Below are 26,563 nucleotides of genomic sequence, written 5' to 3' on the forward strand. Positions count from 1 at the left end.
GGAATGATCTGAGCCAAATTGAAGAAGAATGTCGAAGCGCATAACACAATTCAATGTCCCAAATATCGGCGATATCGGACAATAAATGCGCTTTTTATGGGCCTAAAACTTTAAATCGAGAGATCGGTCTATATGGAAGCAATATTCAAATCTGGACCCATCTGGGCCTAATTGAAGAAGGAAGTCGAGGGGCCTAACACAACTCAATGTCCTAAAATTCAGCGACAACGGACAATAAATACGCCTTTTAAGGGCCGAAACCCTTAAATCGAGTGATCGATCTATATGGCGCCTATATCCAAATCTGAAATGATCTTCGCCAAACTGAAGAAGGATGTCGTAAGGCCTAACACAACTCACTGTCCCAAATTTTGGCAAAATAGGACAATAAATGCGCCTTTTATGGGCCTAAGACCTTAAATCGGAGGATCGGCCTATGTGACAGCTATATACAAATCTTGACCAATCTTGACCAAATTGAAGACATATCGAGTGGCTTAAAGCAACTCACTGTCCCAAATTTCAGCAAAATCGGATAATAAATGTAGATTTTATGGGCCTAAGGCCCTAAATTGGCGGATCGGTCTATATGGGGACTATATGAAGATATAGTTCGATATAGCCCATCTTCGAACTTAACCTGCTTATGGACAAAAAAAAAAGAATCTGTGTAAAATTTCAGCTTAATATCTCTATTTTTATACCCTCAACCATAGGATGAGGGTATACTATTTAATTTCGTATATATATTCTTGATCGTCGTGACATTTTTTGTCGATCCAGCCATGTCCGTCCGTCCGTCTGTCTGTCGAAAGCACGCTAACTTTCGAAGGAGTGAAGCTAGTCGTTTGAAATTTTGCACAAATACTTCTTATTAGTGTAGGTCGGTTGGGATTGTAAATGGGCCATATTGGTCCATGTTTTGATATAGTTGACATATAAACCGATCTTGGGTCCTGACTTCTTGTGTCTGTAGAGGGCGCAATTTTGCTGAAATTTAGCATGACGTATTTTATTCTTACTTTCAACAACTGTGCCAAATAAGGTTCAAATCGGTTCATAACCTGATATAGCTGTCATATAAACCGATCTGGGATCTTAATTTCTTGAGCCTCTAGAGGTCGCAATTAATATCCGATTAGCCTAAAATTTTGTACGACGGATCCTCTCATGACCATCAACATACGTGTTTATTATGGTCTGCATCGGTCTCTAGCCTGATACCTGATAAATCGATCTTTCTATTATACTTCTTATTCTTATTCTTATTCGAATTGGCTGACATTTTACACAGGTCTTTAACATATAATTTAATAGTGGCAGAAAAAAACTCGACAAATGCGATCCATGGTGGAGGGTATATATTAGAGTCGTCCCGGCCGAACTTAGCACGCTTTTACTTGTTAAAGGCTGTAGCGCGATGTCAACAGACAGACGGACGGACATGGCTAGTTCGTCTTAGATTTTTGCGCTGATCGAGAATATATACTTTCTAGAGTCGGAAATGGATATTTCGATGTGTTGCAAACGGAATGACAAAATGAATATACCCCCATCCTTCGGGGGTGGGTATAAAAGTTTAAATATAGGTATTTGAGTGTAATTATAATATGAAAAAAGTAAATAAACACTTTCTTCGTATTAAAGGCTAATATACAAAAAATAAATGGGCGACAAAAAGTTGGAATGGCTTAATTCATGACAATCTGAATTTGACAAAATATATGTTGCCAAATTGTAGCCAAGGAAAGGAAAACTATGGAAGGAATTTAACGAGCTAAAATTACTATGGGCCAAGAACAAATGATGTCAAATCTTGAAGACATGGAAGAAACAACCAATTGTAGATTTGGTGGTACTACGGTCGACATGAACCCTTTGAAGTTTAACTCAAACCAAGTCAAATCGGTCAACGTAAATGCAATTTATTATCGGGAAGAATACTTTATTATCGGGAAAACAAGAATGGCTAAAAAATCATGTTTCACACTTCAGTTGTTCCACAATTGCTGTCCAATTCTCCAGATGCCAATCCGGCGGACTTTTCTATTTGGGTCACTTTAGAGAGCAAGGTCAAGACTTAAATATTTGGCCGTATGAATGCGATGAAGTCCATTGAACAAAAATGGGCCAAAATACCGGCATATTACATATTACAGCTTGCAACTTGTTTCTTTAACGACTCAGAACAAAAGTTAAAGCAAGTGTGGTCATATCGAGCAAAAGTAAATGGTTAAAAAATTTTGGTTATTTCCACACATTTTTGAATCATTGAAATATTTTTACACAAAAAATGTGGGCGTTTGAATTAGAAACACTTCCTGTCAGTTACCCGGCAAATCCAAATAATAAGCATTTTTTATACCCTACACCACTACAGTGGTGCATGGTATTATAACGTGGTGAATTTGTTTGTAAATCCCAGAAGGAAGAGAGATAGACCCATTGGTAAGTATACTGACCGATTCAGAATCACTTTCTGATTCGATTTAGCTATATCCGTCCATCTGCCCGTCTGTCTGTCCGTCTATCCATGTTAATTTGTATACAAAGTACAGGTCGCAATTTTCATCGGATCGTCTTCAAATTTGGCACAAGCATTTTATTGGGACAAAACCTATTGAAATGGGAAAAAATCGATTCAGATTTGGATATAGCTCCCACATATATTTTCGTTGAATAATACTCAATAATATAGTAATTTGTTAACATATATACACAAAATTTGGCACGAAGGTTTCTCTTATAACTCTTTTGACTGATGAATTTCAAAGAAATTTTTTCAGTTTTAGATATAGCTCCCATATATATTCATCTCCCGATTTTCACTTTTAAGGCCTATGCTAACCCATTTATCAATCGATCATCTAAAAAAATCAAAATTTAGCACATTTTAAATTCGACGACTTAGCCAGTACATACAATGTGGTTTAGGATATCAAAAGGTCGGCTTCGCTCGACTTTAGCCCGTCTTTACTTGTTTATTAATAATATAAATGTGTTTATTTAGATTATTTATGTGCGCATTATTCGGCAATGACATTGAATTTCTTTTGTCTATCATTTCTCCGCGAAAAGACACAAAGTTGTTGTCCTCTTAAGAGACGGAGAAAAATGTCGTCACGCTTTTCTTATACCCTGCACCATAGGATGGGGTGTATACTAATTTCATCATTCTGATTGTACCCACTCGAAATATTCGTCTAAGACCCCATAAAGTATATATATTCTTGATCGTCGTGACATTTTATGTCGATCTAGCCATGTCCGTCCGTCCGTCTGTCTGTCGAAAGCACGCTAACTTCCGCAGGAGTAAAGCTAGCCGTATGGTATGAATCGGTCCATAACCTGATATTGCTGCCATATAAACCGATCTAGGGTCTTGACTTCTTGAGCCTCTAGAGTGCCAACAACTGTGCCAAATATGGTTAAAATCGGTCCATAACCTGATATAGCTGTCATATAAACCGATCTAGGGTCTTGACTTCATGAGCCTCTAGAGGGCGCAATTCTTAACCGATTTGAAAGAATTTTGGTACGTAGTATTTTGTTATGATATCCAACAACTGTGCTATGGTTCAAATCGGTTTATAACCAGATATAGCTGTCACATAAACAGATATGGGGACTTGATTTCTTGAGCTTCTAGAGGGCGCCATTCCTATCCGATTTGGCTCTCTCATGACCATCAACATACGTGTTTATTATGGTCTGAAACGGTGTATAGCCCGGTACAGCTCCCATATAAATCGATCTCTCTATTTTACTTCTTGAGCCCACAAAGGGCACAATAGGCTGACATTTTACCCAGGTCTCCAACATATAATTTAATTGTGGTCCAAACCGGACCATATCTTGATATCGCTCTAATAGCAGAGCAAATCTTTTTCAAATCTGTTTTGCCTAAGAAGAGATGCCGGAAAAAGAACTCGACAAATGCGATCCATGGTGGAGGGTATATAAAATTCGGCCCGGCCGAACTTAGCACACTTTTACTTGTTATACCTACCACCATAGAATGGGGGTGTACTAATCTAGTTATTCCGTTTGTAACACCTCGAAATAATCGTCTTAGACCCCATAATGTATATATATTCTTGATCGTCTCGTCGTTCTAGATCGATCTCGCCATGTCCGTCCATCTGTCGAAATCACAATAGAGGTCGAACGCGTAAAGCTAGCCGTTTTAAATTTCTTCACAGATACTTAATATCGATGTAAGTCACCAGGACCTGATGGAATATTTCCGGCGGTACTACAGAAAGAGGCAGACTATCTGGCGCCTCGGCTGGCCAAAATTTTCACAGCATGCCTAGGACATTCTTATACTCCGAAAGCCTGGCAGGAGGCAAGGGTGCTGTTTATACCCCAGCCAGCCAAGGCTGGTTATACGACACCAAAGGCTTACAGACCCAAAAGCCTTACGTCCTTTCTACTCAAAACCATGGAACGTATTGCGGACACCATGATAAAGAGTATGACATCCAGCGAGCTGCTCAAATATAAACAGCATGCCTTTGCCAAGGGAAGGTCGGTGGAGACTGCCCTGCACGAGGTTGTGCAAAAAATAGAAGAATCCTTCGATGCCAACACGTACACACTGGGGGTATGCATTGACATCGAGGGGGTTTTTAACAATGTGACGACTGACACACTGAACCAATCCTTAGACCAGTACTGGGTGGACCCGGTCCTTAAAGACTGGATAAATCATATGCTAAGGTACAGGTGGATAAATTGTGTGTCGCATGACATAAATATAAGGAAGAAAGTGGCACAGGACATGCCACAGGGGGAAATTTTATCGCCACTTCTATGGGTGACCACCATAAATGACCTATTTCGGATGCTGACGGAGGAGGGATTTGAACCCGTCTGCTACGAAGACGATGTAATAATACTTCTAAGGGGTAAGAATGGGCTATGCGGAAGGGCCGAAAGGGTCTTGCATATGGCATATGACTGGGCTAGACCCAGAGGTCTCAATGTTAATCCAGAGAAGACTGAAATATGTCTGTTCACGAGGAAGACGAAGGTGGGCCAATTTAACGCACCACGTTTCCCCAATAGGACGATTTCGATATCTGACAAGGTCAAATACTTAGGTGTGATCTTGGACAGGAAACTGAATTGGATGTGTCACATTCAGGAGCGTACTGGGAAGGCTCACAGATGTTGGGCACTATGTAGACGAGCCGTAGGCTCGAAATGGGGCCCAAATCCTAGGATAGTCCACTGGCTCTACAGGAGCGTGATTAGACCGATACTTACTAACGCCTCAGTAATTTGGAGGACTGCTATGGAGAAAAAGTGCAACATAAGGACCATACAACAGGTTCAGAATATGTTGTCTTGGCATAGGCGGAACGATGAGGACCACTCCCACTAGGGCATTGGAAACTATTCTAGATATCCGACCCATTGACATACAGATTAAGTGTGAGGCAGCCACTTCGTCTATGAGACTTAAGGCGATGTGAGAATGGATTGAGGATGGGAGCAGCTCATACCATCGCGGTATAATCGAGGCGACGATAAGAAATCTGGAAGGAATGGAAGATTTTTCCGAACGGATAACGGAGATGAACCTTAAAGTCCAGTGCGAGGCACTGCTGCCATCTTGGATTGACGGAACCCTAGTATTGCCATCTGGAAGATCATGTTACACGGATGGATCAAAGCTAGAGGACAGAGTGGGCCTGGGGGTTTACATTGAGAACCCAGGGACTGAGATCTGTTTTAGACTACCTAACCATAATTCGGTCCTGCAGACGGAGATCCGGGCGATCACGGAATTCGTGAAGAGGTGTGGTGCTAACGCGAGGACGTCGAGTGCGAACATCTTTACCGACAGTAAAGTTGCAATAAGGGCAATAACAACCAGGACGGTAAGGTCACGAACAGTCTTGCAGGGTATGAAGGAGATTAACGCCTTCCCTGAGGATAGCAAAATCCGCATCGTTTGGTTGACGTGCCATAACGGATCAAGAGGGAATGAAAGGGCAGATGATTTGGCGGTGAAGGCCAGAAGACTGCTGTCAATAAACTTGGTTAAGCCGAAGCCTTTCGGATCGACGAAGTCCGAGTTAAGGGAGTGGGGGACAAATGCGCATGCAACATTTTGGAACAGCGAAACGGTCGGTAGGACGGCGAAAATCCTATGGGGAGATCCATATCGTAAGACAAGGCTATAACTGAAAGGAAGTAAGAAGGAGGTCGGTATAGCTATTGGTATCATAACGGGACACATAGGACTATGAGCTCACTTATGTAAAATTGGTGCCGCAAGTGATAACATGAGTAGGGCATGCGGGGAATATGATGAGACGTTGGAGAATTTCCTTTTTCATTGTTCGGCTTTCGCGTCTAACAGATACCGGCGCTTAGGTAGGGACACAATACCAGACATGAACCAACTTAGGGGAGTGGCGTTGAAGGCAAATAATGATTTTGTAAGTAGCACGGAATGCCTAACTTAAAATTTTTTTTTAGAGGTTTCATAATAGTTTTTAGAGCGCAGAACAAGCTGATTACTGCCTTAGGTGTGTGTTCATAGAGGCATGGGGCGGATTTATATCCGCATTCACTTTTCAACCCAACTTAACCTGACCTTGATAGTACTAAATATAGTACCACTGGCTTTGAGCAATTCTTCCTAAAGATACCAAAAATAATCCTTGTTTAATAAATTTTTGAACAACATTTACAGTTTTAAAGAAAAATTTTAATATGTAGAATCCCGGATTTATCCCTTCTCTTAATATAAGTTGGCAAAATTTAGTAATTTTTTAAGACGTTGAGTACGGTTATGGTATAGTTTCGTCATATTCTGAACACAGCAACATTGAATCACACACAGTGTTGCAGCACATAGTGTTGCCAAATCGAAAATTTTGGAATTAAACTTTTGAACGGATAATGATATTTTTGAACTTCACGTAGTCAATGTTGAGGTGTTTTCCTAAAAGTGTGCAAATTTGGGGACCCTAGTGGCTCCAGAGGCTGATCCATGGGGCTTGAAAGTTGACCACCTCGACTATGTCAAATTTTTTTTATTTGCTTACCAAACAGTTATTTATGGACTGATCGGCTAGAGCTTGTAAAACTTATCGCTAGAAAGGTTACAAAATTCTACGAATATTAAAAAAAAATAGTCTGAATGAGGTCGAAGTAGCGGCCGACTGAAGAAAAACCAAGCATCATGAGCCGACGGGTTGCCTGCTGAACTTATTTAGACCAGCGACTCGCTGCTAAGGCGTTTCCATCAGCTTGTCTGCGCGATCTGGCTAGAAGGATGCATACCCCAAGATTGGAACACTAACATACTATGTCTAGTACACAAGAAATCAGACAAAACGGAATACAAGATACACTCATAGCATAAAAGATACACTCGAGCTTACTATGTGAAAGATTAAAACCTTAAGTAAATGAGATAATTGGGGCCCCTATTCATGCGGTTTTAGACGTGGTAAATTCACTATAGACCAGATATTCACACTACGTCAAATACTGGAAAAGACCCGAGAAGGACAACAACAACATCTACAATACCATCTCCTTGTTGCCTACATAGCCGCTTTCGAAAGCCTTACACGTTCAAAGGTATTTCAAGCCATGCCTGAGTTTGGTATCCCTGCAAAAATAACAAGACTACACGTTCCCCAATAAAAATAGGAAAGAATCTCTTAGAACCATTTAATGCCACACGAGGTTTTAGACAAGGATACAGCTTATCGTGTGATCTCTTCAATATACTGCTGTAGAAGATTATAGGAGAAGCAGATGTAAATAAATATGACACACTACTCACTATAAAACACATGGTACTCGCCTATGCCGACGATATCGATATCATGGGTCAGTCGCCGGAAGTAATAATTGCAGCCTTTGAAAGAATTGAAACAGAATCAGTGAAAGTGGATCTAGCAGTAAATGGACAAAATGGATGGTATCAACTCCAAAAACGTTGTACATCCAGGCAGATAAGAAAAGTTGGGACCCAGAACTTTGAGAAAATTGCCAACGAAACAAATGACACCAGTTTTGAAAGAAAGCGAAGAATAGTAATGGCAAACAGATGCTACTTTAAATTAAGTAAGCAGTTTAGAAACAAGGCCACCTCTCGGCAGACGAAGAGTACACTATTCAATACATTGATTCTACCCGTGCTGTTAAATGGTTCCGATGCATGGTTGCTTGTGAAAGCAGAGGAGGCGGTGCTTCGAGAGTTTGGGAGAAAGATTCTTCGTAGAATTTATGGACCAGTTTGCATTAAGAGTATCGGCGTCGTGTAAACCACCAACTGTATGACGACGTTAGAATACTTTGCATCAAAATATAACGATTGCGTTGGCTAAGTTCTGTTGTCAGAATGAATGACGAAGCACCAGCGAAGAAGTCTTTTGAAGGCGATCACGGTGGTACACACAAGCCGGGACGACCTAGAGTGCGATGGAAAGATAAAGTGGTGAAAGACTCTTCGAAACTTTGTGCCAGAGATTATAGAAGAAGCGCAGAAAATCGAGGCACTTGAAACGGTATTCTAAGTTTGGCTAATTGGACAAATAATCTGTCATAGCATATTAAAGTAAGTAAATAACCAGTAAGGAAAGGCAAAAGTAGGGCGGAGTCTGTGTACCTATGTTGAAATATAGTCAGACTTTAATTTTGCATACCTATTGATATATTGAATAGAATCTTGTAAGATTTTCTTGCGATGGGCCTTTAAGGCCATTTTATATGAAACATATACATGGGGCCTACATAAATCGAAATCTGGACGGACTTTAATAAAATTAAACGCTTGTCAATAAAACACCTCACTCAAATGTTTATGAAGATCAAAACAAAATTGTGGCTTCTATAGCTTATAAGGCCATATCGGATGGAAGATATATATGGGAACTATATTTTATTCTGCACCGATTTTTATGAAACTTTGCACACATATTGCAACGTCAAAAAACACATCTCATGCAAAATTTTGCAATGATCAGACCAAAATTGTGGCTTCTATAGCCTTCAACGGCCATATCGGATAAAAGATATATATGGGAGCTATATCTAAATCTGAATCGATTTTAATGAAATTTTGCACATCTCAAATAAAAGATTTCATGCAAAATTTTGCAAAGATCGGTCAAAAATTGTGGCTTCTATAGCCTTCAAAGGCTATATTGGATTAAAGATATATATGGGAGCTATGTCTAAATCTGAACCGATTTTCATAAAAACATATATAAAACATCTCCTTCAAAATTGTATAAAGATTGGACCAAAACTGTGGCTACTACAGCCTTAAAAGATAATATCGTATGAAAGATATACATGGGAGCTATATCTAAATCTGATCCGAATCTGATGAAATATTGCACACATATTGGGACGTAAAAAACAGAATTTAACGTCGAATTTGGTGAATATCAGACCAAAATTGTGGCTTCTCCAGCTTTAAAAGGCATATCGGATGAAAATATATATGGCAGCTATAAGTAAATCTGATCCGATTTTGATTAAATTTTGCACATACATTGAGACTTTACAAAAACGACTCCACGCCAAATTTGAAGAAGATCGAACCAAAATTGTGGCTTCTACAGCCTTAATAGTGCAAATCGGATGAAAGATATATATGGGAGCTATATCTAAATCTTAACCGATTCCAGATATGTCAATATCAGTAACAAAACAGTACGTGCCAAATTTTGTGCAGATCGGTTGAAAATTGGACCTACTACTGCCATTGAAGTGCAAATCGGGCGGTACATATATATATATGAGCTATATCAAAATCTGAACCGATTTTGCTGAAATTTTGCAGATATGTAAGTATTAGTAACGAAACAGTCAGTGCCAAATTTTGTGCAGATCGGTTGAAAATTGTAGCTACTTAATATTCTAAAGATCGGACCAAACTGTGGTTTCTATTGCCTTAAAATTTCATATCGGATGAAAGATATATATGGGAACCATATCTAAATCTGGACCGAGCTAATCCCTTAAGCCGTTGTACAACATCTTTTCAACATCGCTTTCTATTTCTTAGTGATTTCAAGGTAATTGGCTGTCATTTTTCCAGCATCAATATGTTATGGTTGATATACAAGAACAATGTTGATGACTTCTGAAACCGCTGTTGTTGTTGTTATTTTTTTTTCCTGAACGCTTGAAGTCTGCTAATGAATATCACCCACAACTATATTAATGTAGTAGTAGTCTCCAATGTACTAGCACTTCTGGTTCCGTACAGTCTTTCTATTTTCTATTCAACCATATTAGGTGTGACGGCTTCAAGCGTCGTACGTTCGTATATTGCATTTGTATAGTATTTATTGCGAAAACGCCTCTAAGATGCAAATACCACATTAACCATGGTAGACAAACCTGTCCAATAGCTGTACTTTTCCCAATGCATATGTTTTTGTGTAACGGCAGATTTTTTGTATACAACAATTACACTACTCCCATGTTATGCACATTATTCTGTGTATCTGTTGAAAGTGTTATTGTTGGCTTCTAACGCTAGATAACGGCAACGGTTCTCGCTGTTGCTCCATATACCCAGGTTCGAATTTCGGCCGGGTTCTGCCGAACTTTCTCATGTTTAAGTTTTTTGCCTGTCAGGGCATTTTTTCTTTCGGGACGAGCTCAATGATCGCAGGTTATTATTTTTTTTATTGTTGGTTGGATATAGCTCAAAAACCCAAAAAAAAATCGATTGTTGCCCAATGTATGCATTCAAAAGTTACCACCTTTCGGCCCCTTTTTAGAAAGAAGCTTCTACAAAAATGTTCGCTAAATAATTCCTCTGAATACACCAAACCCCAAAACTTAACATAAACTCCAGACATCAATAAAACTGAAAAGGTACAGTCGTTTGATAAGTTAAAGGCTTTCTATAGGCTTAACTCAAGTCAAGAGGCTGGTTTCTATCGAAGCTATATCAGGTTATATCCCGATTTCGACAATACTTGGCTGAGTTCTTGAGAGCCTTAGCAAAAGTCATTATGCAAGATGTTAAATATAATTGGATAATAATCGCGCCCACTGGAGGCCCAAGAATTTGATACGGAAGATTGGTTTATATGGGACCGACTTTGACCACACTTCAATTTTTTCTATATTACACTCAAATATAACTCTGTGCAAAACTTTAGGCCCTAAGATAACTCAAATTACTTTTGTCTAACGAATGTTTAAAAAAGGCAACACGGTGCAGAGTCCTATTAAGCGATACTACTAAGAGACGATTTCCCGAAAGGTTTGATATTTTTTGATTTCTGCATCTCTCTTAACATAGATTTGACTATGTAGTTTTATTTAAAATATTGCGACAAGATTTAAGTTGCAAATTTTGTCACACCTCTCGTTGGGGTAGACCCAAACCATGCATCAATTATTGCCTGCGCACCATGTTGATACCAACAGCGTACACAAAACAAACATTGCCTAAGGGTGGGCAGATGGTATTGGTTAAAAGGTAGATTCAAATACAAGTTCATCTATTACACCCGATGCTCAAATAGTTGCAAAAACATCTATTGAACTCATCTTTGTTACAGCGACAATATGGTTTTAAGCGACGAGCATATGAAGAGAACAAAAATAAATACACGCGGAGAAATATTTAATACTGTTTTATTAAATAAACCAAACAAATGGAATATGTTTTTCTGGCATTGTAATGAAATGTCTCAACTTCAAAAATTCTTTTTTAAAAAATAAAACCATTTAGAAAAAAATTAGCTTTCAGTGTTTAGTCAACATGGCATTTTCTCTGTGTACTCATAAAGGTGCTTATAATGACATCGACAACATATTGGTATTACGAGTATAGTTTATTAACTTTCGTAGTTGTTGATCATAAGAGTCGAATGACGCCTGCCATTTTCATTAATGATTTTTTCTATTCTTTCCCTTAATGAAGCTCATGTTCGCAATACTTGCTGTCGCCAAAAAAGTCATTGCCACTTAATGAACGCGTAACACCTGTTGTCGCTTGAAGCCGCCCGCCCCTATCCCCTTTGGGATGTTTTGTCTGTGTATACAGACAGGCATTTATCGAATTAATCTTGTAGCATAACTTTATGGATGAAATAAGAGAGCAATTAATTGGAACCCCTCGACCTCTCAGTGCTAAAACAGACAAGTCAAAGCAGCGCAGAATATGTGATATGTTGTCATCATGTTTAATTGGTAAGAGTTGCAGCTCATTTGAAAAATTAAAGTGATTAAGTTCGTTCACCGACTAAGATTTTTTATACAAATGCCTGTAAAGCTGATATTTTTATCTTACACGATACCAAACTTTTTTGCCTGATGTAGGATTTCAACACGAGATTGTGCTGCTATCGACGCAATGGTTTTCGTTTTAATTTCTATTCAAAATAGAAAAGTGAAAGTTGGACAAAATGTGATTTTGCAAATTGCATTAGCACCTTATGTATATCGCGATCGTGGTACAAATTGATAAGCCTATTCACTTATTTGTGAGTGAGAAATGTGACGGCAGATATATGGCTTTTGAGTTTGAAACGATGTTTCCATATTCCGGTTAACGAAAACGTAAAATGAAAGATTTTCTTTGACTTATATTTTGCAAACCTTGTCATGCACTGTCACTCACTTGAATAACACTAATCTTAATAAGTTGTTTATACCCACCACCGAATGATGGGGGCATATTCACTTTGTCATTCCGTTTGCAACACATCGAAATATCCATTTCCGACCCTATAAAGTATATATATTCTTGATCTGCGTAAAAATCTAAGACGATCTAGACATGTCCGTCCGTCTGTCTGTTGAAATCACGCTACAGTCTTTAAACATAGAGATATTGAGCTGAAATTTTGCACAAATTCTTTTTTTGTCATAAGCAGGTTAAGTTCGAAGATGGGCTATATAGGGCTATATCTTGATATAGACCCTATATAGAACGATCCTTCGATTTAGGGTCTTAGGCCAATAAAAGCCACATTTATTATCCGATTTTGCTGAAATTAGAGACAGTGAGTTGTGATAGGTCCTTTAACATCCTTCGTCAATTTGGCTCAGATCGGTTCAGATTTGGATATAGCTGTCATATAGACCGAAACTCCGATTTAGGGTCTTAGGCCCATAAAAGCCACATTTATTATCCGATTTTGCTGAAATTTAGGACAGTGAGTTGTGTTAGGCCCTTCGACATCCTTCGGTAATTTGGCCCACATCGGATCAAATTTGGATATAGCTGCCATACAGACCGATCCTCCGATTTAGGGTCTAAGGCCCATAAAAGCCACATTTATTATTCGATTTTGCTGAAATTTCGGACAGTGAGTTGCGATAGGCTTTTCGACATTCTTCGTTAATTTGGCTCAGATCGGTTCAGATTTGGATATAGCTGCCATATAGACCGATCTGCCGACATAGGGTCTTGGGCCCATAAAAGCCATATTTATTATCCGATTTAGCTGAAATTTAGGACAATGAGTTGCCTTAAACCCTTCGACATCTTTCTTCAATTTGGCACAGATTGGATTAGATTTGGATATGGCTGCCGTATAGACCGATTCCTCTATTTAAGGTTTTGGGCCCATAAAAGGAGCATTTATTGTTCGATGTCGCCGAAATTTGGGACAGTGAGTTTGGTAATGCCTCTTGACATTCTTCTGCATTATAGCACAGATCGGCCCAGATTTGGATATAGCTGTCATATTGACCGATTTCTCGGTTTTAGGTTTTGGGGCCATAAATAGCACATTTATTGTCCGATGTCGCCGAAATTTGGGACAGTGAGTTGTGTTAGGCCCTTCGATACCATTCTTCAATTTCACTCAGATCGGTCCAGATGTGGATATAGCTGCCGTATAGACCGATCTCTCAACTTAATGTTTTGGGCCCATAAAAGGCGCATTTAATGTCCGATGTCGCCGAAATTTGGGACAGAGAGTTATGTTAAGCCTCCTCACATGTTTCTGCAATTTGGTCTAGATCGATCAAGATTTGCATATAGGTGACATATAGACCGATATCTCGATTTAAAGTCTTGGCCCCAAAAAAGGCGCATTTATAATCCGATTTAACTGAAATTTGACACATTGACTTATGTTAGGCTTCTTGATATCCATGTTGTATATGGTTAAGATCGGTTCAGTTTTAGATATTGCTACTAAAAATACCAATATTTTGTTATACACAGTTGAACAATGACTTGTATTTATTAGTATATGGTCCAAATCGGAACATATTTCGATATAACTGCTGTGGGACATAAGGTATGCAATTTTCACCGGATTATACCGGATATTTGGACCATTTGAATAGCACATCCTAATTTAAATTAGTATAGAAATAAAGATTAAAATATTATTATTATAATAATCTAAATTGTGAAGATTTGTGTTTTCAACATTTTCAGTAAGTAAAACCATTATTCTAGTCAAGGATCCATTGAGTTTTCCTGTTTGACATAAAACTTTGTATCTTCCTTAGAAATTCGGATTTTATGATAAACCAGGATGGTTTTTTTCACTCAAAAGATTATTTTTCTCAAAGAAGACTGTTTTTCCGACTTGAATAATTATGTACTCATAATCACTATACACTTTCAATATAATTTGAATTCGGAAAATATAGTGATCACTTCATGACCTCGATATTTTGGTGTAAAATCTTAGATTTGACTACTAATGTCATATGCAAAGAAGCATTCTTTTGATGAAATTTCCCCCAAATCTACGAAAATGTTTTAGGGTTTGAAAAAGTCACTTCTCAGAACCCCTTTATATGCTGCCGCGTTTAACTTGGATGTAAAAAAACTCAAAAGCATGAAAATAAGTGATGGTTAATGGACAAGTATTGTTATGCCATTGGAGCTATATCAAGTTATAGTACGATTCGGACCATTAATGAATTGAAGGTTGAAGACCATAGTTGAATTCATTGTGTAATATTTTAGTCCATTCGTGTAAGTATTCCCCCTAGTAGGGGTTTAAGAATAAGAAGCACAGACGGTAGATCGGTTTATATGGGAGCTGTAACAGGCTATAGATCGATTCAGACCTTATTGAAACACGTATGTTTGAGGTCATGGGAGAAGTCGTTGTACAAAATTTCAACCAAATCGGATAAGATATGCGCCCTCTAGAGACTTAAGAAGTCAAGGTCCCAGATCAGTTCATATGGCAGCTATATCAGCATATGTACCGATTTGAACCATACTTAGCAAAGTTGTTGGAAGTCATAACAAAACACTTTATGGAAAATTTCAGACAAAACCGATAAGAATTGGGACATTTAGTGGCTGAAGATATTACTATCCAACATCGGTTTATATGGCAGCTATGTCAAGTTGTGGACCGATTTGAACTATACTATTGTAGTATACCCCCATCTTATGGTGGAGAGTATAGCAAATGGAGTCATCCATAGGCATTTACTTTTTTGGCGGATGAGGAGGAGCCCAACATTCTTCGAGGCACAACAGCATGGGATAACTATAAGCATCACTTAGGCTAGAACTTTGAGCTCCAAACTGTGAAGTGTTCGTCGTTGTCACGAGAAGCTTAGCTAAGAGCTACCAGGTGCGTCCACAGGTTGCGGATAATAGAGTATTCCATACGGAATAGCTGCAACTACGGTCGCGGGCGATCAGCGGTATCGAGTAAAGCGCCTCAGTGAGAAGCAGGGTGGCACCGGCTCTTGCATAAATACTGAGTGCCAATGATACTCGATATGACAAGGCGAGTTTTTGGCGTAGCGGCAATCCCGGAACGAGCTGGCTCATCTATGGAGCTTGACGAGGATTGCCACCTCCACATACACCTTTTTTTATTTTTTGAGCTACTAGAAGCTCTAATTTGTGTCCAAACTTGCAGAAGGATGCTAAGGAGTGATATCCGTAAATTTATATATACAATCTTAAGGATCAATCAACTAAGGATCTTAAATGTTAATATGTGTACAATTTTAGGATATCAATTGTTTTTTGCTTTCCACTTTTTCTAAAAAAAATTCTCGCTCGAAAGTAAATGACTGGTTTCGACATTTGCTTCGCATTGTTGACAAAAGTTAAAATAGGTTTATAAATTGAAAATGGACAAAACTCTCTTTTTGGTATTCACCTACGAATAATAGACTATTTTTTCTTTAATAAACTTATTTTAAATTTGAAAAATGTGTTTTATGATCAACCACCTCTGTAGAAAGTGGGAGTATACTGACTTGCTAGTCGATACTTTTTGGACTGAAAAAGAGTATATTATAGTATATTAAAAAAAAAATTACCTAAAGTTGGTATAAAAATTGTGTTTGGGCTTATGCAAATTGTCTCTTATGTTATGAAAATTTACTGAACTATGGAAATCATATCCGATAGCCGCTCCCCTTTGGGGGATTAATGAAATCGAATTTAGTTAATGTAATTGGAGTAAGTATATAAATTTCCAAAATAGTTTTTATCCCAAATAGCAACTAAAAAACCATTGAATGGAGTTTAAAAATACTTGCGGCGAGAAAAAAAAACATCCATAATTGTAAGTTACATGTGACATGCTAAAAAAATTATGTTATTGAAACTTATCTCGGTTGAGATGCTTCTCCGTTATCGTTCAAAACAGGGCTTCCTGCTGCATTAATCTTCACCGGATTTGAAAGCTGTCCAGAATTGCAGTAATCCAAAAAAAAAAGGATAATAACTCGGCCATCCTGAAGATAACTCGTCCTCGAGTTACAAAGGCTCTTCGGTATGGCCCTCTTGATGACCACCTATTGGTACACTTCGTCAATCTCTGGAAACAAGGCACACCATGGTTTCATCCTGTCACCGATTGCCACAGTGCTGTATTTACATTGATTTCGCGATGCTCCCTCGATGTCTTCAATGACGTTTCTATCGAATAGCGAAACTTTCTTGATGATATATGGGCCTCTGTACTTTACATCAAGTTTTTTAGATTCCCCAGTGCTCGGCATTGCACTCTCATTCAAAACTAGATCGCAGCAATATCGGCCGATTTATACTAGAAAACCGTCGAAAATTGGGTTCAGAGTCTGGACTTCTGCAAGCGTACCCTTGGTGGCCATGCAAAAAACAATCTAGTTCCATACATAATGGCATCGAATGTGCTTTCACTTGAACTCCACTACCATTTTTGTTTTATTAAAAAAAAAACGTATGTAGGATTGCATTTTCACATCTCTCTCGCTGATTAGATGTTATTCATAGTATCCTCTCGACGTTCGCTTGGAGTTGTCATCATTGTCATCGTCAACCGCTGTCAAAAGGTTTTTACCACTGATGTCTCGTAGTTGAAATCAAAAATGAGATCAATAGGTGAATACCATGTCGTAGCATTGACCGACATATTGATCTTCCATTGAACACATGTCTGGATTCGTTATCTCCATTTTTGGAATTTGTTGAAGTCCTGAGGAAATATAAAATAGTTTGGTTCACGTGGCTTATACAGGGTTTTTTTTATGGACGCTACAAAAGTAGACCGATACAGACAGCAAACGACGCTCCTTTGACATTTCTCTTCAGTAAGGTTTGCCATTTCATGATGGAAAGATATACGAGCCAACAACGAGTCGCAATTAGTAAAATTTGCTAACTATAATCAGATTCAGTGGCCTCATCGTTTTCTTCGAAAAATCATCTTCAGCGATGAGGCTCATTTCTGGCTGAATGGATTCGTCAATAAGTAAAATATGCGTTATGGGTCAGACAGCATTCCACTCGTACTCCATGAGTCATCATTGAGTCCCAAAAAATGTTACGGTTTGGTGCGGTTTAGTTGCCGGCGGCGTCATTTGGAATCGCTAACGTTCAATATTGGCCCCAATTGGATGATATGGATTTAAAGGACATGCCGGCCAACAGAACGGCGCCACACAGCGAATGTCACAATTAATTTATCGGAAAACATGTTTGGAGAACGTGTTATCTTACAAAATGGTCCAGTCGATTAGCCGCTTCGGTCGTGCGATTTGACGCGGTTAGACTATTTTCTGTGGGGCCACGTTAAGTCCATGGTCTATGCCAACAAGCCAGCGATGATTGATGAACATCTTCTGGACTTCTGCAAGCGTATCCGTGGTGGCCATGCAAAAAAATCGAAATACATATATAATGGCATCGAACGTACCTTCACAGAAATAAAGAATTTCATTGAAATCCACGACCGTTTTTGTTTTATTTAAAAAAAGGATTTGTAGCACTCTTATTGAAAAACCGGACATCTTGCGTCAAACCTGTATTTCCACAACTCTCTCGCTGCTTAGAACTCCTCTCGGAGTTCGCTTGGAGTTTTCATAATTGTCATCGGCAAACACATTCAAAATGTTTACGATTGCCAATGTCTCGTAGTTGAAAATCGAAAATAAGATCAAAACGAGAATACCTTTTCGTAGCATTGATCGACGTTTGAACCTCCATGGAACATGTCTGAGTTGGTTGTTGCATTCCTTGGAATTCGTTGAAGTCCTCAGGAAAGACAAAATAGTTTGGTTCGACCGTTCAGCCCAATCATTCGCTCGGGGTGTGCGAACTGCAATCTTTATGTGTTGAATGTTGTTCTCTTTACAATAATCAGCAAATATCGAGGATAAGGCCAGATAAGGGCGTCCAGTACTGCTTTCGTCTTCGTTGATTAAAATGGAATAGTCGCAGAATATCGAATCAATCTCCAACATATCCTCATTTCCACGTCGACTTTTGATGAAAGGAACCAAATGATCCATATGAATCCCTTCAAAGGGTATCCATGGGATATCCATCTCATAAAGCAGGCATTCCTTTTTCCTCGTTTCTCGGCTAAAACAACATTCGACACACGATTTGATGTAGCCTTTCTCATAGTTCCTTATTCGTCTGAACCAAAAATATTGCCCTATCTTCTTAATTCTACCAAATACGCGTTGGAGGTCTAACTGCACTGCAAACCATTTGAAATGACCAACCGATCATTCTCCTCGCTGGTTCGTCTTCTTTTGTACAGTCTGTGTGATTTAGTCAAAAACTCCTTACAGTAATGCGACCGCTAAGATGACTTATATACTTATTCCAAACATATGAACTTAATGTGATTTCTTTGGTAAAAGCATATAATTTGCATAGACGCAAGTTTTCGTTTATGTCCCTAATACAAGAAGTTAAGCCATCAAACGACCTCGAAAAGCAATGTTGGACATCATCTCCATAAATATGTGCATCACAATCTCTTGGCATATTGACAATATCATTGAAATACAGTGAAAAAAGCAATGGTCCCGGCACTGACCCCTGGGGGACACCACGCGAAAATGTCAAGTAACCAGAAGAGCAACCATTTACGGAAACAGATTGTATGTTTTCGGACAGATATGATTACATAAGTTTCGCCGCATAATAGCCGAAACCAAAATAATTCCTAAGCTTCCAAATTAAAATATCATGGCATACTGTGTCAAAGGCTTTAGAATGATCGAGGAGAACAAGGAATGAAATTTTATTATTATCAATGGTAGAGCGAATATTCTGCACAACATCTAGTAGGACAGTCGCACAGCTCCGTTTAACCCGAAAACCACTCTGCTCCATTTACATTTACAGTGTACCTGTAGAGTGATGTATGTGATTTTCCTTATTTGTATGACATTAACATTTATTACACCCTTCACCATAGGATGGGGGTACACTAATTTCGTCATTCTGTTTGTAACACCTCGAAATATGCGTCTAAGACCCCATATATATTCTTGATCGCCGTAACATTTTAAGTCGAACTAGTCATGTCCGTCCGTCTGTACGTCCGTCAATCTGCCTGTCGAAAGCACGCTAACTTTTAAAAGAGTAAAGCTACGCGCTTGCAATTTTGCACAAATACTTCTTATTAGTGTAGGTCGGTTGGTATTGTAAATGGGCCATATCGATCCATGTTTTGATATAGCTGCCATATAAACCGATCTTGGGTCTTGACTTCTTGAACTTTTAGAAGGCGCAATTCTTAACCGATTTGGCTAAAATTATGCATGAGGTGTTTTGATATGACTTTTAAAAACTGTAATAAGTATGGCGCAAATCCGTACATAACCTGATATAGCTGCCATATAAACTGATCTGGGATCTTGTCTTCTTGAGCCTCTAGAGAGAGCAATTCTCATCCGATTTGGCACAAATTTTGTACAACGGCTTCTCCCATGGCCTTCAACATACGTGTGCAATATGGTCTGAATCGATCTATAGCTTGATACAGCTCCCATAAAAAACGATCTCCGGATTTTGCTTCTTGACCCTGAATCGGACTATAACTTGATATAGCTCCTCCTCCGTCCTTATTCATTATTTTTTGTTTGCTAAAAAGGGATATTGCACAAAAACTCGACAGATGCGAAGCTTGGTGTAGGGTATATAAGATTCGGCCCGGCCGAACTTAGCACGCTCTTACTTGTTTTTATTTCAATTCATTTTTCGGAATCAATTGTAAATGCTCGGGAAAATGGAACTTCTGTGGTCTCGAGAATACACATCAGGCAATCACAATATATTTGCGTTTAAACCATATTTGGCATTGATGTAACACCGGCCTTAATATAGCAAACCATTTCAATATTCACTGACATCGGATGAAAAATCTGAAAGTTTGTTTATTCTCCTCGACATAGAATTTAAAATTCGTTAACTGAATTCGCAAAAACGAAACTGTAGTTTTATTTTCAATTCCACTATCATCGTACATATCTTAATGGAATTAATTAATCTGTTTCTCGACCATGTAGCTGTGCAATTTACACCACTTCAGTAGCAGAGGTATTCCGCTCCGAAGTCATTAGAAAAATTCTCACAAGGAATAACCATTTGAAAGGGTATTTCCGATACATCGCAATTTATTGATGCAGACGGCACTCACTTAATATCCGGTCTGGCCTCTTCTTACATTGGCAGGGATTTACATTGACTTATCTTGAGTCTCTTACCTCAGTTTGGTTGAATGGCTTTGATGGTTGATGGAATAAATTTTCCACAAAGTTTACGATGATATTTCTCCTTTCATCGCTTGGGCTACCCCTACTTACGATTTTCGTGTTTTATTCAATAAAAACTTTTCATTTTGGTATTTTAAGCTGCCAATATGGAGGCAAGCAGCCAAAGAGCTTTATGCGTTTATATGTATCGAGTGAGTGAGTATGCGTAACGCCCATTATGTTGACAAATGGTTTTGTGCCGCTGCACAAACATCCATGTGGCACAGTGTACACCACATAATGAAAACCGATCTGTCATTAAAACTTAAAACAACAATTTAACGCCACATTGTATATATGCCCCAATGAATGTGCAGTAACATTAGGGTGTTGCGCAAACAAATGTAAATAAATCTGGTTTCCCTAAGGCCGAATCTGATTTTCATAGAGCCATAATAAGTACTGTACCTCCAAACCTGATACAGCCGGTGGACTTTTAAAAGAAAGTATGTAACTTTTATACGAGTGGTTCCAGACTAGATGATAATGTGGACTTGGGTTGAACTCTATGGAACTAGGACGGTCAGTCAACATCGAGAAGGTGACGCTACCATTGTAGTGTATACCAAGCGGATACCATTGTAATTAATTATTGCGACGACACACAGTGGCTCGGTTTGAGTTTATACGTTGCAAAAATCATATCTTTTGAACCGAATTGGATAATTAAATAATTTTAGCAGCATATGACAGATAAGTACCTATAAAATGATTGTTTGAGAACGCCTTTAAGGTGCTTAATTTGTGGAAAAATGGTAACTAAGTGTAGTACTTCTTTTTCCTTAACCTTTCCAATGTTACACTGATAGAAAAAATACAGTCTTTGCCAATACCGCCTGGTATTATTTTGTTCGCTTCATTGGCAAAGATTTTCAATGCCATTTGGTATCAATTCAATACCAGACAAGGAAGCTATTAAGGATTGGCGGTGTCACATTTGTATTCTTGTCATCATATTGACGCCATTATAAACGCCAGGGTAAACAATGCTGTGTTGGCGTATTCATATAAAAACAACTTCTGCGAATCAACGGATATGGAATCAATTGCTGAATACAACGAATTGAGGTAGGCCACGGTGCAACATTACTTTTTGCAATTATTAACATAAATAATCGAAAAAATTGGATTAAAATTATTATATATATATAGTTTTTTATATATATATTTTTTTTGTTCATTAGGAGGTGAAATAATTAATTACTGTGCTAAAACCATAACAGATTGGTATTAAAACCAATACCAGTTCGGTAATAAGCCTAGTACCAAACAGTACTAGTTATTTTTTGTTTCATCCATACCATTAAGTATTGTTTTTGTACCATACGGTGTTGTTTTAGTCTCAATACCGTATAGTATTGAAATGAGCACGTTTGGTATCAACTTTTCTCTGGGTGTACACGATTGGAACAGATTTGCAATTGGTTAAAAAAATAGTGTCACTACACCAAATATGCCGACGACACATTGGCTGAAATCTTCAAAAATTAATTTATGTAGATATTCCAGACATTTAGCCATGTTTGTTGTAGAATTTCACGAGATCTATCTTTTGCATAAAAACCCAAGACAATGTGCCCATAAATACTTATTTGGCAGCACTCCATGTTTGAAATGCTCGAGGCGACCAACATAAACACCCAATGTCAGCCCTTGGTATATCCAACAAAAGTAGAAATAACAAGTAAAAGCGTTCTAAGTTCGGCCGGGCTGAATCTTTTTAGGCAAATAATGGATCAAAGAAAAGAATTCCTATGTTTTTGGAACAATATCAAGTTATGGCTCATTTCGGACCATAATTGACTTGAATATTAAAGACCATAGTAGAAGTCATTGTGTAAAACTTCAGCAAATCTATTAAGAATTGTGCCCTTAAGGGGCTGAAGAAGTAAAATAGGAAGATCGGTTTATAGGGGAACCGTATTAGGCTATAATTCAGACCATATTCGACACGTATGTTGAAGATCATGGGAGAAGTCATTGTACGAAATTTCAGCTAAATCGGATAATAATTGCGCCCTATAGTGGTTCAAGAAGTCAAGACCCAAGATCGGTGTATATGGCAGCTATATCAGGTTATGCACCGATTTGAACTATTCTTAGCACAGTTTTTGGAAGTCATGACAAAACACGTAATGCAAAGAATTGCGACTTCTAGTGGCTCAAGAAGTCAAGAACCAAAATCGGTTTATATGGCAGATATATCAAAACATGAACTTATATGGCCCATTTACAATCCTAACCCACCTGTACTTATGAGAAGTAGTTGTGCAAAATTTCAAGAGGCTATCTTTATTCCTTCGAAATTTAGCGTGATTTCGACAAACAGAAGGACGGACATGGCTAGATCGACTTAAATAGTCATGACGATCAAGAATATATATACCTTATGGGGTCTTAGACGAATATGTCGAAGAGTAACAAACAGAATGACGAAATTAGTATATAAGTATATAAGTGGCAATCCCTTATCTTGTTTTCGAGATATTACACTTGCGAACGGACCTAATTACCTAAAAAGTCGAGTGTTGTTTTGAAAATCGAAATTTAGCCACCTTCGTATCTTCAAAACTAAAAATCTGACATTTCTATACGTACCATTTTTGAAATCGTTGTAAAGTTTTGTACAAGATAGGTTCTTTCAAAATTTCGTAGGCGCATATGAAAATGTTGACTTTTATACCCACCATCCATCATTTTGTCCTTCCGTTTGCCGCACATCGAAATATCCATTACCGACCCTAAAAGGAATATATATCTTGATCAGCGTAAAAATCTAAGACGATCTAGCCATGTCCATCCGTGTGTCCGTCCGGCTGTTGAAATCAGGATAGTCTTTAAAAATAGAGATATTGATCTGAAATTTTGCACAAATCCTTTTTTGTCCATAAGCGTGTTTAGTTCGAAGATGGGCTATATCGGACTATATATTGATATAGCCCCCGATCTGCCGATTTAGGGTCTTAGGCCCAAAAAAGCCACATTTATTTTCCGATTTTGCTGAATTTCGGGAAATGAGTTGTGTTAGGCCCTTCAACATCCTTCTTCAATTTGGCTCAGATCAGTCCAGATTTGGATATACCTGCCATATAGACCGATCCGCCGATTTAGGGTCTTAGACCCAAAAAAGGCGCATTTATTTTCCGATTTTGTTTAGATTTGGGACGGAGAGTTGTATTAGGCCCTTCGAAATCCTTCGTCATATTGATCGGTCCAGATTTAGATATAGCTGTCCTATAGACCGATCTCTCGATTTAAGGTCTTGTGCCCATGAAAGGCGCATTTATTGTCCGATTTTGCCAAAATTTGGGACAGTGAGTTGTGTTAGGTCCTTCGACATGCTTTTGAAGGCTTTGAGCCCATAAAAAACGCATTTAATTGCCCGATGTCGCTGAAATTTTGGACAGTGAAATGTGGCAGGCCCCTTAACATCCTTCTTCAATTTGGCTCAGATCTGTCTAGATTTCAATATAGCTACCATATAGACCGATCTCTAGATTTAAGGTTTTGGGCAAATAAAAAGCGCATTTATTGTCCGATGTCGCCAAAATTTGGTACAGTTGTTGGGCCCTTCGACATCCTTCTTTAATTTGGCTTAGATCGGTCCAGATTTGGATATAGCTGTCATATAGACCGATCTTTTAAATTAAAGTTTTGGGGCTATAAAAGGCGCATTTATTGTACAGTTATTTATTGGGACAGTGAGATGTATTAGTCTCTTCGACATTTTTCTGCAACTTGGCCCAAAACAGTCCAGATTAGGATATAGCTGCCATATTGATCGATATCTCTATTTAAAGTCTTCATCAATTCGTAACTACTTGCCATCCGTTGGGCTTTGAGCCTTATCAAAAATAATTTGATTTCATGTCCCTGATCGGCCGGGCCGAATCTTATATACCCTCCACCATAGATCGCATTTGTCGAGTTCTTTGCCCGGCATCTCCTTTTAGCCAAACAGAGATTAATGGATAAGAATTGTAATGCTATTGTAGCTATATCAAGATATAGAGGGACAGATATATTGTTAAATTGTCTTAGAATATTACGAAGATCCAGAAATTGATATTTCGATTTGTTGCAAACGGAATGACTAAATGAATATACCCCCTATTCTATGGTGGTTGGTATAAAAATACTCCATGTAAAATATTTCATTCTAATCAGTTATTTATTGCGCCCTCTAGCAGCTTAAGAAGTCAAATCGGAAGATCGGATTACATAGGACTATATCTGAACATGAACCGATTTGGGTCATTTAAATCCAAACCGACTTACGTTAAAACGAGGTAAAATACAAATTCGCCTTTAAACATTTCATTAAGGAACAGGGTCAAACTTCTCACATATCAATGGGTGCTGTCTGATTCAATGGTAAGGGACCTCCTTTTCTAGTCGAGTCCGAACGCAGTGCCGCAGTGCGACATCTATTTGGGTAGAATCTTTTACGTGGCACCTTAAAATGTCGCCAGCATTAGGAGGGGAAAACCACCGCTGAATATTTCTCCTGATGTTCTCGCCAGGGTTTGATACCAGGCGGTATAGGCGGATAACCTCTGCGCTACGGTAGCCTCCAAGAAGGTAGGTATTCGTGCAAAATTTTATGCGCCTAATAAAAAAGCCTCTGGGGCGGTCTCAGCACCGCCACAATTTTAATAAGTAAAAGCGTGCTATGTTCGGCCGGGTCGAATCTTATATACCCTCCACCATGGATCGCAGTTGTCGAGCTTTTGCCACGGTATCTCTTTTTAGGCAAACAAAGGATAAAAAAAAAAGAATTGCTATGTTATTGGAACAATATCAAGTTATGGTTCATTTCATTGAATTGAATATTGGAGACCATAGTAGAAGTCATTGTGTAAAATTTCAGCCAAATCTAGTAAGAATTGCGCACTTTAGGGGTTGAGGAAGTAAAATAGGGAGATCGGTTTATAGTGGAGTTGCATTAGGCTATAAACCGATTCATACCATTTTCGACAGGTATGTTAAAGGTCAAAATAGAAGCCATTGTACAAAATTTCAGCTAAATCCGATAATAATTGCACCCTCTAGTGGCTTAAGAAGTCAAGGCACCAGATCGGTTTATATACCAGCTATATCAGGTTACGGACCGATTTGAACTATTCTTGGCACAGTTGTTGAAAGTCATAACAAAACACGTCATGCTAAATTTCAGCCAAATCGGATAGGAATTGCTCCCTGTAGAGGCTCAAGAAGTCAAGACCCCAGATGGGTTTATATGACAGCTATATCAGGTTATGGTCCGATTTGAACTATTCTTAGCACAGTTGTTGAAAGTCATAACAAATACGTCGTGCAAAATTTCAGCCAAATCAGATAATAATTGCGGCCTCTAGTGGCTCAAGAAGTGAAAACCTCAGATCGATTTATATGGCAGCTATATCACAACGTGGACCGATATAGCCCATTTGCTATCCCAACCGACCTACACTAATAAGAAGAATTTGTGCAAAATTTCAAGCGGCTAGCTTTACTCCTTCGAATGTTAGCGTGCTTTCGACAGACAGACGGACGGACGGACAGACGAACGGACATGGCTAGTTCAAATTAA

The sequence above is a fragment of the Stomoxys calcitrans genome, chromosome 4 (assembly GCF_963082655.1).
Source record: "Stomoxys calcitrans chromosome 4, idStoCalc2.1, whole genome shotgun sequence".
Classification (NCBI taxonomy): domain Eukaryota; kingdom Metazoa; phylum Arthropoda; class Insecta; order Diptera; family Muscidae; genus Stomoxys; species Stomoxys calcitrans.